General features: G+C 43.3%; 1 protein-coding gene across 2 annotated transcripts in view; it reads right to left on the bottom strand.

Annotated features, from left to right (window-relative positions):
• ASXL2 (ASXL transcriptional regulator 2) overlaps positions 1-12054 on the bottom strand; it is a 145766-nt gene that overhangs the window by 61045 nt on the left and 72667 nt on the right. The window lies entirely within an intron of this gene.

Here is a 12054-nt window from a genome sequence, read left to right as displayed (position 1 = left end):
AAGGTACAGGCCGAATTTGCCGCATTAAGGGGCCAATGGACAGGACCATGTATTGTAAAATCTTGGATGAGAACCTTCTTCCCTCATCCAGAACACTGAAGATGGGTTGTGGATGGGTCTTCCAGTATGACAATGACCCAAAACATTCCACCAAGGCAACAAAGGAGTGGCTCAAGAAAAAGCACAATAAGGTCATGGAGTGGCCTAGTCAGTCTCCCGACCTTAACCCTATAGAAAATTTATGGAGGGAGTTGCCAAGAGACAGCCAAGAAACTTTAAGGATTTAGAGAAGATCTGTAAAGAAGAGTGGGCCAAAATCCCTCCTGAGATGAGAGCAAACCTGGTCACCAACTACAAGAAACATCTGACCTCTGTGCTTCCCAACAAGGGTTTCTCCACAAAGTACGAAGTAATGTTTTGCTTGGGGATCAAATTCTTATTTTACTCACTGAACTGCAAATCAATTCATAGCATTTGCTTTATGTGTTTTTTCTGCATTTTTGGTTTATATTCTGTCTTTGTCATTTAAAACACACCTATGATAACAATTATAGACCCTTCATTTCTTTGTAAGTGGGCAAATTTCAGGGGATCTACAGGGGATTAAACAATTATTTTCCCCACTGTACCCAAGCTAGTTTACAGGGGTCCTGGAACTTCCTACATCTCCTCCAGCCCTCCCAGTGAGAACCGCAAGCGACTGTGATTTTCCATCATCAGCGGACACTATGACCGTGCAGATTTGGATTTAACATATTACAGATATGTACTTATAACATATCAGTTGTTCTAACTTTTAACAAACTGTTTGCCCATTGCTGCATGGCGCTTCACTGTCTTTGTAAACTGCGTTCACACAGGAGCGGTGCAGGAAACCGCATTTTGTATGAGCTCAAATCGCACCGCAAAAGGTATCAGGTTCAGGTATCAGAGCATTTGCGCGAGTACAAGTAGTGCCAATACCTGAATTTGACTTATCCTCTTTCAGTCCCTGTGCATCAGAGCTTAGACTGTGGAAAAGAAAAGTAGCAAAAGAGCCAACTAGATGTGTGGCAGTGCAAGGAGCATGCCGATATGAGGAGAAAGTAGAGTGGCAGACAGATGGGCTTATCAGTCTTCTGATTCCCCTTGTATTGGCCGGTTGCATGGTACAGTTCCGTATGGCTCGCTTTGGCGCTTTTCCACTGCATGGTACGGCATGGTACGTGTTTGAACGGTTCGGTACGGTTTGGTACTGCGGGGATTTTCCACTACATGGTACGGCTCGGTACGGCTCGCTTAAACAGTACCACCTCGGTTGGGGTTCCAAGCGTGCCGTACCCATACCAAAATGTGACGTGTAACATAATATCCCACAATCCTTTGCATGCAGGCTTGATTGGTCATCACTACTAGCCACTGATTGGTCAGAGAATCGTCACCGTCATTGGATTTGCGACACCAGAGACTACCGAGCCATGCAGTGGAAAAGCGCCAGAGATGCATGACCGAAAAATATAGAATGTTGGGATATTACTTGAGACTGCTTTTGGGACATTACTTGAGACTGCTATTGCTGCTATGCATGACCGAACAATATAGAATTTTGGGACATTACTTGAGACTGCTATCGCTGCTATTATTAGAGATGCATGACCGAACAATATAGAATTTTGGGACATTACTTGAGACTGCTTTTGGGACATTACTTGAGACTGCTATTGCTGCTATTACATAACGTTGCCAGACAGGACTATGCTATTGTAGGAGAAACCCCAAAACTCATGGGTTTCAGTAACATTTTGACTGTTGAAGCCAGATTAAAATTATTTTTATTAGACAAACATGTAGGTAGGTTTGGAGAGCAATTCAGTCAAAATACATTCTGTTGGTTTGAAAATCATTGCTCTAGCTGACGAAGTCCCTCCCCTTGGGACGTAACGCGTTGCGGAGGGTAGGAGGAGTCGTGATGTCACCCGCTGTCTCACGGAAGATCCTGAAACATGAGCTGTACCACAGATTTTACTCTGCATTACATGCTGTTTTACCTAGCAGTGGGCGCAGTGCTGTTTCAAGTAAGAGGCGCTAATTGTACTTAAAAATCTGTGGTTTTGAAGTACTTCACTATGTTCTGCCTTATATCCTTTGCTTGAGCTGTACGTGTGGGGTCAGTGCTATCAGGATTGGTCTGCCATATCTGAGTCTGGAGCTGAGTCCCAGTTATTCCTTTACCAGGTGTGGAGAGATTTAAGCGACCCACTGTTGGCTCAGGGGTCAATCGGCGAGGTGAGAGGCCAGCTTATTTTTTGGTGGAACTGCACGCTCTTTTCACATCAAGCTTGAAGGGATCCAGCATATGATATAGGCTAAGAGCACTTTTCTCTGCACGGGTCCATTATTAGCTTAATGGACTCTTCATTGGACAATTTTCTTATAGCGCTGCACTAATTCCGTTGCCATATGCTATGTAACAGAGCTGTGTAAATTCCAGAAGTGGATGGATAAAAACACAAATCCTTTGGCAGGGTAAACAATGCTTATCTGTTTATTTCGATGTTTGTATGGGGTTTAGCTTTAATGTGTATGCCCTTGTCAAATGTTATGAAACCCACAGAACACACTGAAGAGTTATCACTTCCTGAGTGTAGAGTATAAACATAGTCTATATGTAGGAAGGGACATAAATGACCCGCAGTACACCAGTGACAGTAAACTAGTGACAGCTCAAAGCATACAAGTCAGGAAGCACCTGCACTACCCCAGAATCACCGCACACAACACCTGCAGTCAGGGAGGCCAGCTAGAGTTTTCATATTCAATCTGTCTTGTTAAGGGAAAATGTAACGGTTTTCTAAGCAATTTCGTTCTTCTGTATTATGGTTGGTATAAAAATGTGTTTAAAAAGTTTATGCACGTATATAGAGTATATGATTTGGTCTAAAGTATTTTCTTTTTATAAGGAAGTAAAAAATTATACAAAGCAGAGTCTGTGGAAACAGTATACATGGCCTTTGTTACAGCTTTTGACACAGTTTCCTAAAAAAACTGCTAATGTTTAAGTTAAAGTAATTGTAAAGTCTCCTTTAAAAAAACAAAACAACAAAAAAACAAAACAACATATTATATTTACCTGCTCTGTGCAGTTGGTTTTGCACAGAGCAGCCTGGATCCTCCTCTTCTCCGGTCCCTCGTTGCCACTCCTGGACCCTCCCTCCTGTCGAGTGCCCCCACAGCAAGCAGCTTGCTATGGGGGCACCCGAGCTGAGCTACAGCTCCGTGTGTCCATTCAGGCACAGAGCTGACGTTGAGCCCTGCCTCCCTCTCTCTCCTGATTGGCTCACTGACTTTGATTGACAGCCACGGGAGGCAATCGCACCGGCGCCGCTGTCTCAGCCAATGAGGAGGCGAGTCCTGGGAAGGTGAGACACTCCTGCAACATCACTGGATTGAGATAGGGCTCAGGTAAGTATTAGGGGGGCTGCTGCACACAGAAGGATTTTTATTTGACTGCAAAGAATGCCCTTCTGACCTTACAACTCCTTTAAGGTCTGTAGACTTAGAAAATTCAATCTGTAGATGGATAGGATTTTGTCCAAAAGACCATTTTCAGAGAGTAGCGATTAAAGCGGATTTTCAGCCTCCCACTGCACTCTACTCCTCTCCATTCTGACCCACTCCACAGTGCCGATAACGTTTCTATTTCTTTGTTTATTTGGGTAGTTACAGTTTTTTCTGGCTTTAAAGGCTCAGCCCACTGGCCCGCCCCCCCAGCACCTGGAAATTCACCTAGGCAAATGACGCAGTGCCCCCGGTGCCTCCTGGGATCCATGATGTGCAGCCCCATTCAGTAGGTAGGAGTAGGGTGGGCCTAGTGGCACCTGGAACAGCTGTCACAGGCAACATGGCAGCACCACATCTATGCAGCGGGTGCAGAGAGGAGGATACCAGCAGCTCAACGCTGGACCCACTGGCTAGATGAGTATGCCTATTGCGCAGTAGACAGTAAAAGGTGAACAGGAAAAAAAAATGGTGGAGGGAAAAGGCTGGAGTTCCTCTTTAAGGATACTTACTCTGAATGGTCTAAGGCTGTTAGTGGTGTACCCCAAGGTTCAGTGTTGGGACCCTTACTTTTTAAAACCATTATAAATTATTTAGAATCTGGGATGAAATAGAACCATTTCTGTATTTGCAGATGACACCAAGCTATAGTGAAAAAAATCCTTACAAGATGTCTCCATTCTTACAAAAAGACCTCAAGGCAGTGTTTAATTGGACAACCAAGTGACAAATGAGTGAAAGAGTGTTTAAGAGAGGATATGACCAATGTGTATAAACACATAAAAGGAGCACATAGTGAACTGGGTGCAAAGGTCTTCACCATATATTCTTGCTCCAGGGAATACAGAATTGCATTACGGGATCAGAAAGTAATTTTTTTCCTGTTGGACCATGTTTAATAACACCTTTTTGCCTTCCTCTAGATAAGGGGTATCCAAACTCTTTAAGCAAAGGGCCAGTTTACTAACCTTCAGACTTTGGGGGGGGGGGGGGGGGGGCAGACTGTGGACAGTGGGGGAAGAAAATGTCCTGGCGTCAGTGGAAGTAAACAATGCCCTATCATTGGTATTAGGGGGAGTAATAGTGCCCCATTGTTGGTATTAATTGGAGGAATAGTGCTCCATTATTGGTTTCAGTGGGGGGAATAGTGCCTCATCAATGGTGTCAGTGGGAGTAAACAATGCCCCATCATTGGTGTCAGTGGAAGGAATAGTGCCCCATCATTGGTGTCAGTGGAAGGAATAGTGCCCCATCATTGGTGTCAGTGGAAGGAATAGTGCCCCATTGTTGGTGTCAGTGGGAGAAATAATGCTCCATCATTGGGTTCAGTGGAAGGAATAGTGTCCCATTGTTGTCAGTGGGAGGAATAGTAGCTAGTCATTGTCTCCAGTGGGAGGAACACGGCTCCATCATTGGTTTCACTGGGTGGAATAATGCCCCATTGTTGAAATCAGTGGAAGGAATAGTGTCCCATCCTTGGTGTTGGTGGGAGGAATAGTGCTCAATCGTTGGGGTCAGTATGAGGAAGAGTGCCCCATCAGTGGTATCAGTGGGAGGAATAGTGCCCCATCACTGATGTCAGTGGGTGTAATAGTACCCCATCATTGGTGTCAGTGGGAGGAATAGTGCCCTATCATTCATATCAATGGGAGGAATAATACCCCACCATTTGTATCAATGGGAGGAATAATACCCCACCATTTGTATCAATGGGAGGAATAATACCCCACCATTTGTATCAATGGGAGGAATAGTGCTTCATCATTGGTGTCAATAGGAGGAATACTGCCTTGTCATTTGTATCAATGAGAGGAATAGTACCCCACCATTTGTATCAATGGGAGGAATATTACCCCATCATTTGTATCAATGAGAGGAATAGTGCCCCATCATTTGTATCAATGGGAGGAATATTACCCCAACATTTGTATCAATGGGAGGAATAATACCCCAACATTTGTATCAATGGGAGGAATAGTGCTCCATCATTGGTGTCAATTGCTGACAGTGGGGGGAATAGTACCCCAGTGGCCGGATAAAAGCAAGCAAAGGGCTGCATCCAGCCCCCAGGCCACAGTTTGAAGACCACTGCTCTAGATCAGCCATGTATTTAGAATTCAGTAGATGCTTTTTTTTTTTTTCAGTGGCTGAACCACATGGATACGTATCTATTTTCAATCTGACCATGCAATTATGTATATATTTCTAAACATGCAGAATATACATACATATATGTTGTAAGGAACAGCTTCAACCAAAGAGCTTTAAAAGTGTAATTAAACTTAAAAACTAAAAAATGGCTGTCAGAAGACCAAGAGAAGATTGAAGTGTTTGTAACGGACGGGGGGGGGGGGGGGGGGGTTGGTTGTAATGGGGTCATTTCCAAGGTATTTCTGTCATAATGTGCTAATTTGCTCTGCATAGTAGCACATTAGGGCTAAAAGTCCTGGGGGCCCATTTCTTTAAACTTTCTTTATTTCATTCTGCTTTAGGGGGTTAAGGCTGGCCATACATTATACAATTTTCTTACAATTTTCTGTACAATTTTCTTGAAATTTACCTTCAACTATGTGTTGTTTAGCTTTGACCTCATATTATGTGGTTTGTGGTAAATCTAACAGAAAATTGTGAAATAAACTTAAACATGTATGGCCAATGTTCAATTTTCTGTTAGATTTACCAAAAACCATATAATGTGAAGTCAAAGCTAAACAACACTTTCACTTTTATCCAACTAGGTAGCCCTTTGTACTACATAGTTGAAGGTAAATCTAAAGAAAATTGTACAGAAAATTGTAAGAAATTTGTATAATGTATGGCCAGCCTAATGCCCCGTATACACGTTCAGATAATCGGACGACTTATCGTTCGCATTTTGTTGCATGATACTAACATCGAATTCAACAATGCGTACAAACCGTATGATTTTTGTCGTACGATTCGGGAAAAGCTTCCTGGTTGCTTAGCTACGTATCAGATGGTGCAAAACAAAAACAATGGCAGCCAGGCTTTTCCCGTGCTATTTTAGTGTTTCTGATCATGCGCGGTCTTTGTCGATCGATTTTTAGCGGACGCATAGTGTACTGATGAAACGATTGTCGTTAGCGGGGCTATCGTACGACAGAAGTTTTCCTGTTTGTCCCTTCGGATTTTGTTGGACCAACTGCCGTGATCGGCTGTCGAAAGCTGTGTACTAACGATCAGATTATCGTGCGATCAGGTGGAAAGCGAGTTTTATCGTACGATTATCTGAATGTGTGTACGGGGCATAAGTCTCAATTCAGTGAGAAAAGTAGGCAAGACTGAGACTCTCACCCACTATCTTGAAGCCAGTGACACCCCTCTCATATATCCTTGTCTTGGATCAGAACCTCTGTGTCCCTCTTCCCTCCACATTCCGAATGCACAGATCTGAATAAATAATAGAAGTCTATGGAAAGTCTCCAAATCCCACTATTACATTTCCCTAAAGGGAACAAACCTTACATTTGTACATTTCCCATCAGGGTCAATGAAAAATCATTCTACAATGCAACAAGCAGAGAAAAAATAGACACAAGTATTTTTTTGCACCATTTTTCAAAACCAAATTTGACAAATGAAGTCTGAAGGGAAGCTGTCTTGGGATGTATTCTAGTTACAGGGCAATGAATGTGAACTTATCATCAATTGTGGCCCATAAGACAAGGAATGTCAGTTTCCAGTTGATGCATTCCACTCTTTGATAACCTCACGGGTGTAATAATTATGCATTAACCACTTGCCGACCGCCGCCCCACTATATACGGCGGCGGTCAGCCCCTCCCAGGCAAAGTGACGTACCGGTACGTCACTAGCCTGGGAGCGAATAGGGGGCGAGCGCGCGCCGCCGGAGGCGCGCTCCCACCCCCGCTCGTACCCGACGAAGCCGCACGTGTGACCGGCGGACCCGATGTCCGCCGGTCACTCGCGATCGTCGGGTAGAGAGGGAGAAAGGCAGGCGGCTAATGTAAACAAAGCCGCCTGTCATTCTCCCCTGTGTAAAAGCACAGATCACTCTGTCCTGCTATGTAGGACTGTAGATCTGTGCTGTTACAAACAAAGCAACATCCAATGACAGTTAGAAACACGCCCCTAGGGACACACATAACCCCTCCCTCTCCAATAAAGTTAACCCCTTCCCTCCCAGTGTCATTTTTACAGTAACAGTGCATATGTATAGAACTGATTACTGTAGTAATGTCACTGGTACCCCCAAAAGTGTCAAAAATGTCAGTCAAGGGTCCGATCTGTCCGCCGCAATGTCGCAGTACCGCAAAAAAATTGCAGAACGCCGCCATTACGCGTTAAAAAAAAACAACAAAAATGACAAAAATCTTTCCCTTAGTTAGTAAACGCAATAACTTTTGCGCAAACCAATCAAAATACGCTTATTGTGATTTTTTTTTTTACCAAACATAGGTAGCAGAAAACAAATTGGCCAAAAATGTAAAAAAAATTAGATTTTTACATTTTTTTGGGGGGGGGGAATTTCATATAAAAAATGTGAAAAAATATTGTTATTTTTGCAAAAATGTCGCTCTTTTTTTGTTTATAGCGCATGATCAAAAAATCGCACAGGTGATCAAATACCACCAAAAGAAAGCTCTGTTTGTGGGAAAAAAAGGACGTCAAATTCATTTGGGTACAGCGTCGCACGACCGCGCAATTGTCCGCTAAAGTCATGCAGTGCCGAATCGCAAAATACCCCCTGGTCAGGAAGGGGGTAAAATCTTCCGGGGCTTAAGACCCGGTTCACACTCATGCGAGTGCCGGGTTCGCATGTAATGTCGGAGCGCACTGCTCCGACATTACATGCGATCAGCTGTGCGGTGCGAGTTTAGCCATACAGTTTGTATGGCTAAATTCGCATCGCACCCGGTGCAAACACGCACAGGAGGCATTTTTGCAGCCGCATCAGGATCGGATCGCACAGCGGTTCACACTTGTGCGATCCCATCCTGTGCGAACTGCACGATCGCACTGCGATATGCGATCAAACTGGGGGTGTCGTTAAGATTACATTGACACCCCCAGCGTATCGCATATGGCAGTGTGAACTGCCGGGGGTGCGTGTGCGATGCGGGAAAAGGCTGCGAATTCGCAGCCTTCCCGCATCGCAATAGTGTGACCCGAGCCTTAGTGGTTAAGAAAAAATGGAAATTGAGAACAATGAACACTCCTTTATTGACACACAAGACACTGATAAGTGTTATAAATACTGCTTTGGCTCTGTTCTTGCAGCATGCACTGACATCTGTTGCATCATCCCTCCCCGGCAGCCTGAAGGAACTAAATACAGGAAGTCATTCATACATGTCAGCACCAAGACTGTGTGACACAGCTGTCACCTCCCGCCTTATGGCTTGTCTAATGCTTGAACTGTTCTAAACTGATCCCTGCTATCAGTGAGACATTGGCAATTTACAGCCGCAGAATAAATGTCTAAAGCTGGCCATACATTATACAATATTCTTGTTCAATTTCCTTTAGATTTACCTTCAACTAGTAGTATAAGGGCCTGCCTGATTGCATAAAAATAGAAAGTCTTTAGGATTGACCTCATATTATATGGTTTTGGAAAATCAAAAGAAAATGTGTACAAGAAAATTGTATAACGTATGGCCAGCTCAAGGGTACGTTCACATAGGAGGCCGGTTTAAAATCATGCAAGTTCAGCTGAACTCGCATGATTACAAACCCGCATTTCATTGCAAGTTCAGGGGCGATTTGAAAGACATCTGAGTGGGTTCATGCACAGATGTCTATTGAAATTGCCCTCAAAGTCGGCAAAAGTAGTGCAGGAACTACCTTTGTAAAGTTGCCGTCGCACCGATCCGGATGGTGTCGTTGCCGGCAATAGGCTTGATTTTCTAAAGGCAAATAGCTTGTGCACTTTGCAAGGGCATTTCCTCCAGGGCTTACTAAATGAGAGAAAGCTCTGCTGAGTTCCATTATCCAATTATGTGCAAGCAAAAATGCTGTTTTTTTTTTCCTAGCATGTGATTGGGTATTCTTTGTTAAGTTAAAGCGTAACTCCACTTTTGTTGAGAAAAAAAACATTCCCCTCTGGGTGATCTCTGTACATTACAAGGATTTTAACAAACTTTGTTGCAGATTCCTACCTTTTGCTATTCTGAAGAAATCATTGTTTGTTCCTCTGTGCACTGCTGAGTGGGTTAAATGGGAGTGGTTTCATATATCTATAAGCTGTGGCAGCTGCAGGGCTCTAATGGGGAAAGCTGCTGGGCCTGCATCCCTTTAGACTTGTTGCTATTGGGAGTATCTCACCAAAAATGACATTTTCGTTGCAGGGGATGCCAGAAATCTGACTTGTATCTGAGTGCAGACTTCTGGGAAAATCAGTGAGCCAATCATACAAGCAGGAAATGATGTTTCTGGGGTGTGGTCAGTATACATTCTGTGTACAGAACACCTCCAGGTAGCCATATTGAATTGCATTTTCAGAAAATTAAAAAAAAAAAAAACAGCTGAAGATTGAAAAGGAAAGGTCATTTTTAACCACTTAACGACCAGCCACGTAGACCTACGTCGGCTGATTTTAAGGGGTTATACCGGGATGAGGCCTCTAGCTAGAGGCATCATCTTGGTACCGTTGTTTAGAGCCGACGGTTGGCTTTCCGTCGGTAACAGCCGATGCGGCTCGGGAGCCGCTCGATCATTACCCAGTGGCTTTGTGGCTTTGCTCGGGGCTCCCGTCCTACCGGGAAGTGTAGTGAAGGGGTCTAGGGTCTTTTAGACCCTCGATCCCTCCATAAAGAGTACCTGTCACTACATATTGGTGTCACAAGGGATGTTTACATTGCTTGTGACAGCATTAAAAGTGATCAGATTTTTTTTTTTTTTTTAAAAAAACCTGTGATAAAGTTAAAAAAAAAGAAAAAATAAATAGGAAAAAAAAAAATGTAGCTGCCCCCGTCACCGTTAGCTCGCGCACAAAAAAAAACGTATACGCAAGTCGAGCCGCAAATGAAATCGCTGTTTAAACCACACATGTGAGGTATCGCCGCGATCGCCAGAGCGTGGGCAATAATTTAAAAAAAAGAGCTACACTCCAACTCCAAACTGGTAACCGTTAAATAAATTTAAAGCGTTGCAGATTGAGATCTCTATTGACCGTAGTTTGTCGCCATCCCACGGGGGGGGGGGGGGCGCAATTTTAAACCGTAACATGTTGGGTATCTACTTACTCGGTGTGACATCATCTTTCACAATATACAAAAAAAAATGGGCTAACATTACTGTTTAGTATTTTTTAAATGCAGTGAAATGTGATTTTTCAAATTTTTTCCAAAAAAATGGCGTTTTAAAGACCGCTGCGCAAATACCGCGTGCCAAAAAATTTTGCAATGACCGACATTTTATTCTCCAGAGTCTTGCTAAAAAAATATATATAATGTTTGGGGGTTCTAAGTAGCTTTCTAGGAAAAAATACTGGTTTTAACGCGTGAACAAAAAGTGTCCGAAATAGGGCTGCGGTAAAGTGGTTAATATTATTCAATTACAATATGATTTGTGTCGCAACTGTATACGCTATGTTGTTTTTTTTTTTTTCCCTATGAAAGTGGAGTTACCCTTTAAGCTAGTTAAGCTTTACCTCATATACTAAGCTCTGGAGCAAATGTCCTTGAGGAGTGCAGCTGCACTTGCAAAGTGTGCAGTCTATTGGCCTAAAGTAAATACACCCCAATGAGTCCAACCTTGGATCAAATAAAAGAGCCCGCTTATATTTTAGCAGAATGATCTTCACAAAAGACCAGTGTGACAAGAAAACAAATCATACTCTAGAGCTAGAATTTTGGGTATTTTAAGAAAATTGTTTTTTTCATGTGCTTCCACCCCAAATACAAATTAAACAAGGGCCAACCTGGTACCATATCCATATAGAAAATAAAAAAATATATATTTTAACAGAAAGCGGTTGGCTCTTCTCTTATAGTACCTTGCCGGTTCACACTAATACGACTTGTCAGGCGACTTGGTCAGCCTGGCAAGTCGTGCACCGTCGCGGTCATAGAGTAGTACAGGACCCGTTCTAATAGGAGCGACACAAGTCGCTCAGACTTAGAAAAAGGGTCCTGTACTACTACGGGGCGACCTGGAGGCGACTTGCATAGACATTCATTTTATGAAGTTCCGTGCAAGTCGCGCTGCACGCGACTTCACAGGTCGCCCCCTAAGTCGGAGCAACCTAGTGTGACCCGGCATTAAAAAGTCCACATTTTTTTTGTTTTATTTTAACTTCCATTGCAAGCTAATAATAGGACGGCACACATGCATCTGAATTTCCACTACCTGGAAGCCTCTGCCATACTGTCTGGAGCTGTTGCATGCTTCTTTTTTTTTTTTTAAAGGTATGGCAGACAGATATAAGCTAGAACAACAGACAGACGTGGCACAGGTGTTGATTTTTTGGCAGTTATGAGTGAATAATTGGTTGCCCTGGATCAGCGCACTTGCTCCTACGAAATGTATATC

The sequence above is a fragment of the Pelophylax lessonae genome (assembly GCF_965119305.1).
Source record: "Pelophylax lessonae genome assembly, chromosome: 3".
NCBI lineage: Eukaryota > Metazoa > Chordata > Amphibia > Anura > Ranidae > Pelophylax > Pelophylax lessonae.
This window is presented reverse-complemented; position numbering and strand designations above follow the sequence as displayed.